Here is a 13,734-nt window from a genome sequence, read left to right on the forward strand (position 1 = left end):
ATCCAGAGGCAGCATTGATCAGCTTCAGTTAGCAGCACTAGCGAAGGAATCGCTCGATCGAGTTCAGTTAACAGCCATCGATCAATCGCTCGGGTTCAGTAACGCGTAGCCTGTAGTGCAATCGCTCTGGTTCAGTAGGCGAACGCCTCGCTCGGGTTTAGTTAGAGCCCAACGCCTCGCACCCATGCACGTACGTGTATGAGAGAAACATGCATCGCTCGGCCCCCGACCACCCATCGTAACCAGGAACTCCCTGATATTTTCCTTACCCTCGCTTCTACCACGGTTTTTTCCGTCATGCACGGCCCAAAGAATGTCATGCAGCTGCGTCTCCGGCCCACCCAGGACGAAAAGCCCATTTTCTGTCATGATTTTTTGTCATAGAAGTAGGTGCCCACCACATCTGTGATGATACTGGGTTTTGTCACAGTTATCGTCATAGAAGTGTCATAAGTATGACAGAAAGAAGTTAGTTTCGTTCGGCCCAAAATGTCACGGATGTGTCTTTTTTTTGTAGTGACTCTCTCTCTCTCTCTCTCTCTCTCCCTAGTTAGGTCTCTCGTTCTCATGCACACTCTCTTCCTCTCTATCCTCTGCTCATTGCATCGTGACGAAGGTGAAGCTTATGTCGATTTAATCTTTCTGCATATATAACAATATTAAACCGGCTAAGATAGCCTTCACCTGCCGCGTTTGAAGTGCTACCCGTTGATGCTTTCCAGTTTGACACGTGTCTTTGGATTTTTGGCTGGTTCATTCTCGGTTTTGTGGTTCTTTTGTTAAATGTTGGTCTGGCCGATCCGCTGTCAGTGCGTGCACTATGTTACTGCGTTGTGTGCCCATGACTCATTGCATGCCACTTTTCCCATCGATAGGATCGTGGGTACCATGGGTTACTACCACCCTTATTTGCTTCAGTGATGATTTAGTTACATGGTGGCGTGAAGCCAATCTATCGAGGGGCTTAAGCGGCGCTTAGTGAAATAGCCAAGACCTTCTCACCCATCTCTCTCAAACCCTCCCCCCCTCTCGTCTCATGGCACGGCGGCTATAGCACGACGTCATCTTCCCCACCCTCTAGCAGCACCATGTCCTCCCCCTCGGGCACTGTAGGAGTGAATGGCATGTCGACCATGGATTGACCACCGTTTGCCCTCCTTCTTCGCTATCATGCGCCACCCAACACTGATGGAAGGCAGCCGCCTTGAGTTTTCTTTGGCCTTCCTGCATATCAAAGTGTTGGGCAATGTTGCAGAAAACAAAAATTTTCCTACTCGTTTCACCAAGATCATCTAGGAGTTCATCTAGCAACAAGTCATTGGATGCATCTACGTACCTTGTAGATCGCGAGCGGAAGCGTTCAAAGAACGGGGATGATGTAGTCGAACACGACGTGATCCAAATCACCGGAGATCCTAGCACCGAACGGACGGCACCTCCGCGTTCAACACACGTACGGAACAGCCACGTCTCCTCCTTCTTGATCCAGCAAGGGAGGGAGGAGAGGTTGAGGGAGATGGCACCAGCAGCAGCACGACGGCGTGGTGTTGATGGAGCTGCAGTACTCCGGCAAAGCTTCGCTAAGCACTATGGAGGAGGAGGAGGTGTTGAGGAGGGAGAAGGAGGCAACCAAAGGCCAGGGCGTTCAGGTATGAAGTCCCTCCTCTCCCCCACTATATATAGGGGTGCCAAGGGGGGGTGGTGCACAGCCTAGGAGATCCAATCTCCTATGGCCGGCGGCCAAGGGGGGGTTTCCCTCCCCTCCAAGGCACCTAGGAGGTGCCTTACCCTCCTAGGACTCTTGCCCCCTTAAACCCTAGGCGCATGGGCCTATGTGGGGCTGGTGCCCTTGGCCCATTAGGCCAAGGCGCACCCCCTTACAGCCCATGTGGCCCCCCGGGACAGGTGGACCCACCCGGTGGACCCCCGGGACCCTTCCGGTGGTCCCGGTACAATACCGATAACCCCGAAACTTGTCCCGATGCCCGAAACAGGACTTCCCATATATAAATCTTTACCTCCGGACCATTCCGGAACTCCTCGTGACGTCCGGGATCTCATCCGGGACTCCGAACAACATTCGGGTTACTGCATATACATATCCCTACAACCCTAGCGTAACCGAACCTTAAGTGTGTAGACCCTACGGGTTCGGGAGACAAGCAGTCATGACCGAGACGACTCTCCGGTCAATAACCAACAGCGGGATCTGGATACCCATGTTGGCTCCCACATGCTCCACGATGATCTCATCGGATGAACCACGATGTCGAGGATTCAATCAACCCCGTACGCTATTCCCTTTGTCTATCGATATGTTACTTGCCCGAGATTCGATCGTCGGTATCCCAATACCTCGTTCAATCTCGTTACCGGCAAGTCACTTTACTCGTACCGTAATGCATGATCCCGTGACCAGACACTTGGTCACTCTGAGCTCATTATGATGATGCATTACCGAGTGGGCCCAGTGATACCTCTCCGTCATACGGAGTGACAAATCCCATTCTTGATCCATGTCACCCAACAGACACTTTCGGAGATACCCGTAGTCTACCTTTATAGTCACCCAGTTACGTTGTGACGTTTGGCATACCCAAAGCACTCCTACGGTATCCGGGAGTTACACGATCTCATGGTCTAAGGAAAAGATACTTTGACATTGCAAAACTCTAGCAAACGAACTATACGATCTTGTGCTATGTTTAGGATTGGGTCTTGTCCATCACATCATTCTCCCAATGATGTGATCTCATTATCAATGACATCCAGTGTCCATAGTCAGGAAATCATGACTATCTGTTGATCAACGAGCTAGTCAACTAGAGGCTCACTAGGGACATGTTGATGTCTGTTATTCACACATGTATTACGATTTCCAGATAACACAATTATAGCATGAATAAAGACAATTATCATGAACAAGGAAATATAATAATAATGCTTTTATTATTGCCTCTAGGGCATATTTCCAACAGTCTCCCACTTGCACTAGAGTCAATAATCTAGTTACATTGTGATGAATCGAACACCCATGGAATTCTGGTGTTGATCATGTTTTGTTCTAGGGAGAGGTTTAGTCAACGGATCCGCTACATTCAGGTCCGTATGTACTTTACAAATCTCTATGTCTCCATCTTGAACATTTTCACGAATGGAGTTGAAGCGACGCTTGATGTGCCTTGTCTTCTTGTGAAACCTGGGCTCCTTGGCAAGTGCAATAGCTCCAGTGTTGTCACAGAAGAGCTTGATCGGCCCCGACGCATTGGGTATGACTCCTAGGTCGGTGATGAACTCCTTCACCCATATTGCTTCATGTGCTGCCTCCGAGGCTGCCATGCATTCCGCTTCACATGTAGATCCCGCCACGACGCTTTGCTTGCAACTGCACCAGCTTACTGCCCCACCATTCAAAATATACACGTATCCGGTTTGTGACTTAGAGTCATCCAGATCTGTGTCGAAGCTAGCGTCGACGTAACCCTTTACGACGAGCTCTTCGTCACCTCCATAAACGAGAAACATTTCCTTAGTCCTTTTCAGGTACTTCAGGATATTCTTGACCGCTGTCCAGTGTTCCTTTCCGGGATTACTTTGGTACCTTCCTACCAAACTTACGGCAAGGTTAACATCAGGTCTGGTACACAGCATGGCATACATAATAGAACCTATGGCTGAGGCATAGGGGATGACGCTCATCTCTTCTATATCTTCTGCCGTGGTCGGACATTGAGCTGAGCTCAATTTCACACCTTGTAACACAGGCAAGAACCCCTTCTTGGATTGATCCATATTGAACTTCTTCAATATCTTATCAAGGTATGTGCTTTGTGAAAGACCTATGAGGCGTCTCGATCTATCTCTATAGATTTTGATGCCTAATATATAAGCAGCTTCTCCAAGGTCCTTCATTGAAAAACTTTTATTCAAGTAGGCCTTGATGTTGTCCAAGAGTTCTATATCATTTCCCATCAAAAGTATGTCATCTACATATAATATGAGAAATGCTACAGAGCTCCCACTCACTTTCTTGTAAACGCAGGCTTCTCCATAAGTCTGTGTAAACCCAAACGCTTTGATCATCTCATTAAAGCGAATGTTCCAACTCCGAGATGCTTGCACCAGCCCATAAATCGAGCGTTGGAGCTTGCACACTTTGTCAGCATTCTTAGGATCGACAAAACCTTCCGGCTGCATCATATACAATTCTTCCTTAAGGAAACCATTAAGGAATGCCGTTTTGACGTCCATTTGCCATATTTCATAATCATAGAATGCGGCAATTGCTAACATGATTCTGACGGACTTCAGCTTCGCTACCGGTGAGAAAGTCTCATCGTAGTCAACCCCTTGAACTTGTCGATAACCCTTAGCGACAAGTCGAGCTTTATAGATGGTCACATTACCATCCGCGTCTGTCTTCCTCTTAAAGATCCATTTATTTTCTATGGCTCGCCGTTCTACGGGCAAGTCAGTCAAAGTCCATACTTCGTTTTCATACATGGATCCTATCTCGGATTTCATGGCTTCTAGCCATTTGTCGGAATCCGGGCCCGCCATCGCTTCTTCATAGTTCGAAGGTTCACCGTTGTCTAATAGCATGATTTCCAAGACAGGGTTGCCGTACCACTCTGGTGCGGAACGTGTCCTTGTGGACCTTCGAATTTCAGTAGGGGCTTGATCAGAAGTATCTTGATCATTATCATTAACTTCCTCTCTAGTCGGTGCAGGCACCTCAGGAACATTTTCTTGAGTTGTGCCATTTTCCGGTTCAAGAGGTAATACTTCATCAAGCTCTACTTTCCTCCCACTTACTTCTTTCGAGAGAAACTCTTTCTCCAGAAAGGACCCATTCTTGGCAACAAAGATCTTGCCTTCGGATCTGAGGTAGAAGGTGTACCCAATAGTTTCTTTTGGGTATCCTATGAAGACGCATTTTTCCGACTTGGGTTCGAGCTTTTCAGGTTGAAGTTTCTTGACATAAGCATCGCATCCCCAAACTTTTAGAAACGACATCTTAGGTTTCTTCCCAAACCATAATTCATACGGTGTCGTCTCAACGGATTTCGACGGAGCCCTATTTAAAGTGAATGCGGCAGTCTCTAAAGCATAGCCCCAAAAAGAAAGCGGTAAATCGGTAAGAGACATCATAGATCGCACCATATCTAATAGAGTGCGATTACGACGTTCGGACACACCATTACGCTGAGGTGTTCCAGGCGGCGTGAGTTGTGAAACTATTCCACATTTTCTTAAGTGCGTGCCAAACTCGTGACTCAAGTATTCTCCTCCACGATCTGATCGTAGAAACTTGATTTTCCTGTCACGTTGATTTTCAACCTCACTCTAAAATTCCTTGAACTTTTCAAAGGTTTCAGACTTGTGTTTCATTAAGTAGATATACCCATACCTACTTAAATCATCAGTGAGGGTGAGAACATAACGATAGCCACCGCGAGCCTCAACACTCATTGGACCGCACACATCGGTATGTATGATTTCCAATAAGTCGGTTGCTCGCTCCATTGTTCCTGAGAACGGAGTCTTGGTCATTTTACCCATAAGGCATGGTTCGCACGTGTCAAATGATTCATAATCAAGAGACTCTAAAAGTCCATCAGCATGGAGCTTCTTCATGCGTTTGACACCTATGTGACCAAGGCGGCAGTGCCACAGGTATGTGGGACTATCATTATCAACATTACTTCTTTTGGTACTCACATTATGAATATGTGTAGCATCACGTTCGAGATTCATAAGGAATAAACCATTCACCATAGGAGCATGACCATAAAACATATCTCTCATAAAAATGGAATAACCATTATTCTCAGATTTAAAAGAGTAGCCATCTCGAATTAAACGAGATCCCGATACAATGTTCATGCTCAAAGCTGGCACTAAATAACAATTATTAAGGTTTAAAACTAATCCCGAAGGGAGATGCAGAGGTAGCGTGCCGACGGCGATCACATTGACCTTGGAACCATTCCCGACGCGCATCGTCACCTCGTCCTTTGCCAGTTTCCGTTTATTCCGCAGCCCCTGCTTTGAGTTACAAATGTGAGCAACTGCACCGGTATCAAATACCCAGGAGCTACTACGGGCACTAGTAAGGTACACATCAATTACATGTATATCACATATACCTTTTGTTTTGCCGGCCTTCTTATCCGCTAAGTACTTAGGGCAGTTCCGCTTCCAGTGACCGCTTCCCTTGCAATAAAAGCACTCAGTCTCGAGCTTGGGTCCATTCTTTGGCTTCTTCCCAGCAGCTTGCTTGCCGGGCGCGGCAACCTCCTTGCCGTCCTTCTTGAAGTTCTTTTTACCCTTGCCTTTCTTGAACTTAGTGGTTTTATTGACCATCAACACTTGATGTTCCTTCCTGACTTCTACCTCCGCTGATTTCAGCATAGCAAATACTTCAGGAATGGTCTTTTCCATCCCCTGCATATTGAAGTTCATCACAAAGCTCTTGTAGCTTGGTGGAAGCGACTGGAGGATTCTGTCAATGACCGCATCATCCGGGAGATTAACTCCCAGCTGAGTCAAGCGGTTATGCAACCCAGACATAGTGAGTATGTGCTCACTGACAGAACTGTTTTCCTCCATCTTACAGCTGAAGAATTTGTCGGAGACTTCATATCTCTCGACCCGGGCATGAGCTTGGAAAACCATTTTCATCTCTTCGAACATCTCATATGCTCCATGTCTCTCAAAACGCTTTTGGAGCCCCGGCTCTAGGCTGTAAAGCATGCCGCACTGAACGAGGGAGTAGTCATCGAAACGTGCCTGCCAAGCGTTCATAACGTCTTGTTCCGCAGGGAGAACGGGTGCGTCACCAAGCGGTGCTTGTAGGACATAATCTTTCTTGGCAGCTATGAGGATGATCCTCAGGTTCCGGACCCAGTCCGTATAGTTGCTGCCATCGTCTTTCAGCTTAGTTTTCTCTAGGAACGCGTTGAAGTTGAGGACTACGTTGGCCATTTGATCTACAAGACATATTGTAAAATATTTTAGACTAAGTTCATGATAATTAAGTTCAACTAATCAAATTATTAGTGAACTCCCACTTAGATTAGACATCCCTCTAGTCATCTAAGTATTACATGATCCGAGTTAACTAGACCGTGTCCGATCATCACGTGAGACGGACTAGTCAACGTCGGTGAACATCTTCATGTTGATCGTATCTTCTATACGACTCATGCTCGACCTTTCGGTCTTCTGTGTTCCGAGGCCATGTCTGTACATGCTAGGCTCGTCAAGTCAACCTAAGTGTTTGCATGTGTAAATCTGTCTTACACCCGTTGTATGTGAACGTCTGAATAAAACACCCGATCATCACGTGATGTTTTGAAACAGCGAACTGTCGCAACGGTGCACAGTTAGGGGGAACACTTCTTGAAATTAGTATGAGGGATCATCTTATTTACTACCGTCGTTCTAAGTAAACAAGATGCAAAACATGATAAACATCACATGCAATCAAATAATAAACGTGACATGATATGGCCAATATCACACAGCTCCTTTGATCTCCATCTTGGGGCTCCATGATCATCTTGTCACCGGCTTGACACCATGATCTCCATCATCATGATCTCCATCATCATGATCTCCATCATCGTGTCTCCATGAAGTTGCTCGCCAATTATTACTTCTACTACTATGGCTAACGCGTTTAGCAATAAAGTAAAGTAATTACATGGCGTTTCTTGATGACACGCAGGTCATATAAAAGAATAAAGACAACTCCTATGGCTCCTACCGGTTGTCATACTCATCGACATGCAAGTCGTGAATCCTATTACAATAGCATGAACATCTCATACATCACATATAGATCATTCATCATTCATCACAACTTTGGCCATATCATATCACAAACCACTTGCTGCAAAAACAAGTTAGACGTCCTCTAATTGTTGTTGCAAGTTTTACGTGGCTGAATTAGGGTTCTAGCAAGAACGTTTTCTTACCTACGTTAAAGCCACAACGTGATTTGTCAACTTCTATTTACCCTTCATAAGGACCCTGTTCATCGATTCCGCTCCAACTAAAGTAGGAGAGACAGACACCCGCCAGCCACCTTATGCAACTAGTGCATGTTAGTCGGTGGAACCGGTCTCACGTAAGCGTACGTGTAAGGTTGGTCCGGGCCGCTTCATCCCACAATACCGCTGAAGCAAGAAAGGACTAGTAACGGCAAGAAAGTTGACAAATCTACGCCCACAACAAATTGTGTTCTACTCGCGCAAGAAGAACTACGCATAGACCTAGCTCATGATGCCACTGTTGGGCAACGTTGCAGAAAACAAAAATTTTCCTACTCGTTTCACCAAGATCATCTAGGAGTTCATCTAGCAACGAGTCATTGGATGCATCTACGTACCTTGTAGATCGCGAGCGGAAGCGTTCAAAGAACGGGGATGATGTAGTCGAACACGACGTGATCCAAATCACCGGAGATCCTAGCACCGAACGGACGGCACCTCCGCGTTCAACACACGTACGGAAAAGCCACGTCTCCTCCTTCTTGATCCAGCAAGGGAGGGAGGAGAGGTTGAGGGAGATGGCACCAGCAGCAGCACGACGGCGTGGTGTTGATGGAGCTGCAGTACTCCGGCAAAGCTTCGCTAAGCACTATGGAGGAGGAGGAGGTGTTGAGGAGGGAGAAGGAGGCAACCAAAGGCCAGGGCGTTCAGGTATGAAGTCCCTCCTCTCCCCCACTATATATAGGGGTGCCAAGGGGGGGTGGTGCACAGCCTAGGAGATCCAATCTCCTATGGCCGGCGGCCAAGGGGGGGTTTCCCTCCCCTCCAAGGCACCTAGGAGGTGCCTTACCCTCCTAGGACTCTTGCCCCCTTAAACCCTAGGCGCATGGGCCTATGTGGGGCTGGTGCCCTTGGCCCATTAGGCCAAGGCGCACCCCCTTACAGCCCATGTGGCCCCCCGGGACAGGTGGACCCACCCGGTGGACCCCCGGGACCCTTCCGGTGGTCCCGGTACAATACCGAGAACCCCGAAACTTGTCCCGATGCCCGAAACAGGACTTCCCATATATAAATCTTTACCTCCGGACCATTCCGGAACTCCTCATGACGTCTGGGATCTCATCCGGGACTCCAAACAACATTCGGGTTACTGCATATACATATCCCTACAACCCTAGCGTAACCGAACCTTAAGTGTGTAGACCCTACGGGTTCGGGAGACAAGCAGTCATGACCGAGACGACTCTCCGGTCAATAACCAACAGCGGAATCTGGATACCCATGTTGGCTCCCACATGCTCCACGATGATCTCATCGGATGAACCACGATGTCGAGGATTCAATCAACCCCGTACGCTATTCCCTTTGTCTATCGATATGTTACTTGCCCGAGATTCGATCGTCGGTATCCCAATACCTCGTTCAATCTCGTTACCGGCAAGTCACTTTACTCGTACCGTAATGCATGATCCCGTGACCAGACACTTAGTCACTCTGAGCTCATTATGATGATGCATTACCGAGTGGGCCCAGTGATACCTCTCCGTCATACGGAGTGACAAATCCCAGTCTTGATCCATGTCACCCAACAGACACTTTCGGAGATACCCGTAGTCTACCTTTACAGTCACCCAGTTACGTTGTGACGTTTGGCATACCCAAAGCACTCCTACGGTATCCGGTAGTTACACGATCTCATGGTCTAAGGAAAAGATACTTTGACATTGCAAAACTCTAGCAAACGAACTATACGATCTTGTGCTATGTTTAGGATTGGGTCTTGTCCATCACATCATTCTCCCAATGATGTGATCTCGTTATCAATGACATCCAGTGTCCATAGTCAGGAAATCATGACTATCTGTTGATCAACGAGCTAGTCAACTAGAGGCTCACTAGGGACATGTTGATGTCTGTTATTCACACATGTATTACGATTTCCAGATAACACAATTATAGCATGAATAAAGACAATTATCATGAACAAGGAAATATAATAATAATGCTTTTATTATTGCCTCTAGGGCATATTTCCAACACAAAGGTGGTCGAGCTCGACCCATGAGAAGGAAAGCCGCCGCTAGCTCCATGATGCTGGTTTTGGCAGCGCACTGCCGGAGACGGGATGGTCGACGGGAAGGCCGCCGTGGGCAGGCTCCTCGACAAGTCGACCAACACTGTCTGGTTCCTGGCCATATATATGTTGGGGAACGTAGTAATTTCAAAAAAATTCCTACACACACGCAAGATCATGGTGATGGCATAGCAACGAGAGGGGAGAGTGTTGTCCACGTACCCTCGTAGACCGTAAGCGGAAGCATTAGCACAACGCGGTTGATGTAGTCATACGTCTTCACGATCCGACCGATCCAAGCACCGAACGTACGACACCTCCGAGTTCAGCACACGTTCAGCTCGATGACGATCCCCGGGCTCCAATCCAGCAAAGCTTCGGGGATGAGTTCCGTCAGCACGATGGCGTGGTGACGATGATGATGTTCTACCGGCGCAGGGCTTCGCCTAAACTCCGCGACGATATGACCGAGGTGGAATATGGTGGAGGGGGGCACTGCACACGGCTAAGGAACGATCCGTAGATCAACTTGTGTGTTCTAGGGTGCCCCCCCCCGCCCCCGTATATAAAGGAGCCAGGGGGGAGGAGGCCGCCGGCCAAGGAGGGCGCGCCGCCTCCTAGTTGGAGTAGGAGAAGGGGGGGAAGGAGGAGGAAGAGGAGAAGGAAAGGGGGGCGCCGCCCCCTTCTCCTTGTCCTATTCGGACTAGGGAGGGGAGGGGGCGCGGCCCACCTCTTGCCTCCTCTCCTCTTCTCCCTTATGGCCCATGTAGGCCCAATAACCCCCGGGAGGGTTCCGGTAACCCCCCGGTACTCCGGTAAAATGTCGATTTTACCCGGAACACTTCCGATGTCCAAACATAGGCTTCCAATATATCAATCTTTATGTCTCGACCATTTCGAGACTCCTCGTCATGTCCGTGATCACATCCGGGACTCCGAACAAACTTCAGTACATCAAAACTTATAAACTCATAATAAAACTATCATTGTAACGTTAAGCGTGCGAACCCTACGGGTTCGAGAACTATGTAGACATGACCTAGAACCATTCTCAGTCAATAACCAATACCGGAACCTAGATGCCCATATTGGTTCCTACATATTCTACGAAGATCTTTATCGGTCAAACCGCATAACAAACGTTGTTCCCTTTGTCATCGGTATGTTACTTGCCCGAGATTCGATCGTCGGTATCCAATACCTAGTTCAATCTCGTTACCGGCAAGTCTCTTTACTCGTTACATAATGCATCATCCCGTAACCAACTCATTGGTCACATTGCTTGCAAGGCTTATAGTGATGTGCATTACCGAGAGGGTCCAGAGATACCTCTCCGACAATCGGAGTGACAAAACCTAATCTCGAAATACGCCAACTCAACATGTACCTTCGGAGACACCTGTAGTACTCCTTTATAATCACCCAGTTACGTTGTGACGTTTGGTAGTACCCAAAGTGTTCCTCCGGTAAACGGGAGTTGCATAATCTCATAGTTACAGGAACATGTATAAGTCATGAAGAAAGCAATAGCAATATACTAAACGATCAAGTGCTAGGCTAACGGAATGGGTCATGTCAATCACATCATTCTCCTAATGATGTGATCCCATTAATCAAATGACAACACATGTCTATGGTTAGGAAACACAACCATCTTTGATTAATGAGCTAGTCAAGTAGAGGCATACTAGTGACGTTATGTTTGTCTATGTATTCACACATGTATCATGTTTCCGGTTAATACAATTCTAGCATGAATAATAAACATATCATGATATAAGGAAATAAATAATAACTTTATTATTGCCTCTAGGGCATATTTCCTTTAATATATTGTCGAGAAGGCCAACTCCAGCCACCCTCGGATGTTCATGGGGCACATCCTCTACAATGAAATCATGAGTTGCTCCGATAATTTGGACTGAGTCACCACAACTGCTTCATTCTCTTTGCCAACCACAACTACATGCTCCTGTAAATATAAGTAATACCAAGAGAACGGCGTTTTGGTGCCCGATTAAGTTTTGTAGTTGAGATAGTGCTAGTTTTTCCTTATGTTCCGCTTAGTTTGTGAACATGGAACTACCATTCTTAAAAGGTGTAAGCAAGCAAAAGAACCAGTGGAAAATGGTAAAGCCATATGCTCATTTGGCATGGATGCAACAAAGATGGCAAAAAAAAGGCTAAGTAGGAGATCATGAAGGTCGATGCCAACATAGGCCAAGTCGGGATTCCATTAAGATTGGGACAAAAAAATTAGCAACTTCAGGTGGCCCCAAGTAAAAGCGAAGTACCGCGGGCGCTTAAAAAATGGTCAACACTAGCAAGTTAGGTTTTATCTATGCTTCACCAGTTATTTATTTTCCTTCACAAATTCTATCTCTTCTACAAACCACTTTAATAAAAAAAATCATGCCATAAGATATATGCAATGACTACTTTGCAAGAAATGCAAGTTTTTCCCTTTATATCCTTCAAGATACTGCAATATGTGAGGTGAAACTTTTGTCTTTGTTCTCATCTAGACAATTGAGTGTGCCACTGCATTACACTGTTATTAGTTATTAACTTATCTTCATTAATGTTCCCAAGTGATCTTATACTAGAAGGGTTGGGTGCGCTTTGCTGCCCCGTTGATGTTGTTGGGTATCTTTAAAAAATACTCACTCTGTTTCAAAATACAAGGTGTATTTTTTTTTAAAGTCAAACCTTTTTAAGTTCGATCAAATTTGTAGATAAATATATCAAGATTCATAATATCAATTGAATGTGGGCTCTCAAAACTAGGGAGCTTAGTGTTATAGAGGATTCCATGTACTAACCAACATGGTTGTCCTTCGACATGGGATTTGTATTAGAAGTTCCAAGTTTGATATAGATTATTTTGAGCAACACTTACATTGAAATATGGTTTTGCAAAGAATTTTTCTGAAAAATTTATAAGTATTACTTTTTTCCCTGAATTTAAGGTATGAAGTTCATATATTTTAGTACATCTGATCACCTAGGTCACCTATGTTTCGAGCTACGAGGCTTAATTGATGGCCCCGTGGCTGATCAAACAGCATGCTACAGCCTGATTTACACACACAATGACACGGTACAGGGTGAGCCTCCACATGTACTTACTGCTCAGGTTGTTTTTGTTATATGTAGGCTCGGAAGTTGTGATACGAATCAAAATGGTCAAGTTTCAAAAAGTTATGCAGGTTCAAAAGTGTGATAGGAATCAAAATGGTGAAGTTTCAAAAAGTTATGCTTTGTGCATGATGGCTCTCATGTTTCTATGTTTATCTCTTTCAAATATTCTGATCGTGTTGCATTTAGCACTTTTGGTTTGTGACTTACTCCCTTCGTTCTTGAAAGAGTGTAGTTTTAACTTTATTGAAGGGTCAAACTATCTTAAAGTTTGACCACTTTGTGCAAAAATATATAAATGTTTATGAAACCAAATAGATAATGATGAAAATATATTTTATCAACGATCTAATGCTATTAATTTGATGGCATAAATGTTGATGTATTATTGTATAGATACGATCAAACATAAAAAAATAATTTTCCAATTTGTTGGAAGTGCACTTTTTTAAGGGCGGAGGAAGTACTTTGCTAAATACTCTCTCTGTGCTTTTATATTTATTTACGGAGGGGGTACTTGTTTAC

The sequence above is a fragment of the Triticum aestivum genome, chromosome 1B, assembly GCF_018294505.1.
Source record: "Triticum aestivum cultivar Chinese Spring chromosome 1B, IWGSC CS RefSeq v2.1, whole genome shotgun sequence".
NCBI lineage: Eukaryota > Viridiplantae > Streptophyta > Magnoliopsida > Poales > Poaceae > Triticum > Triticum aestivum.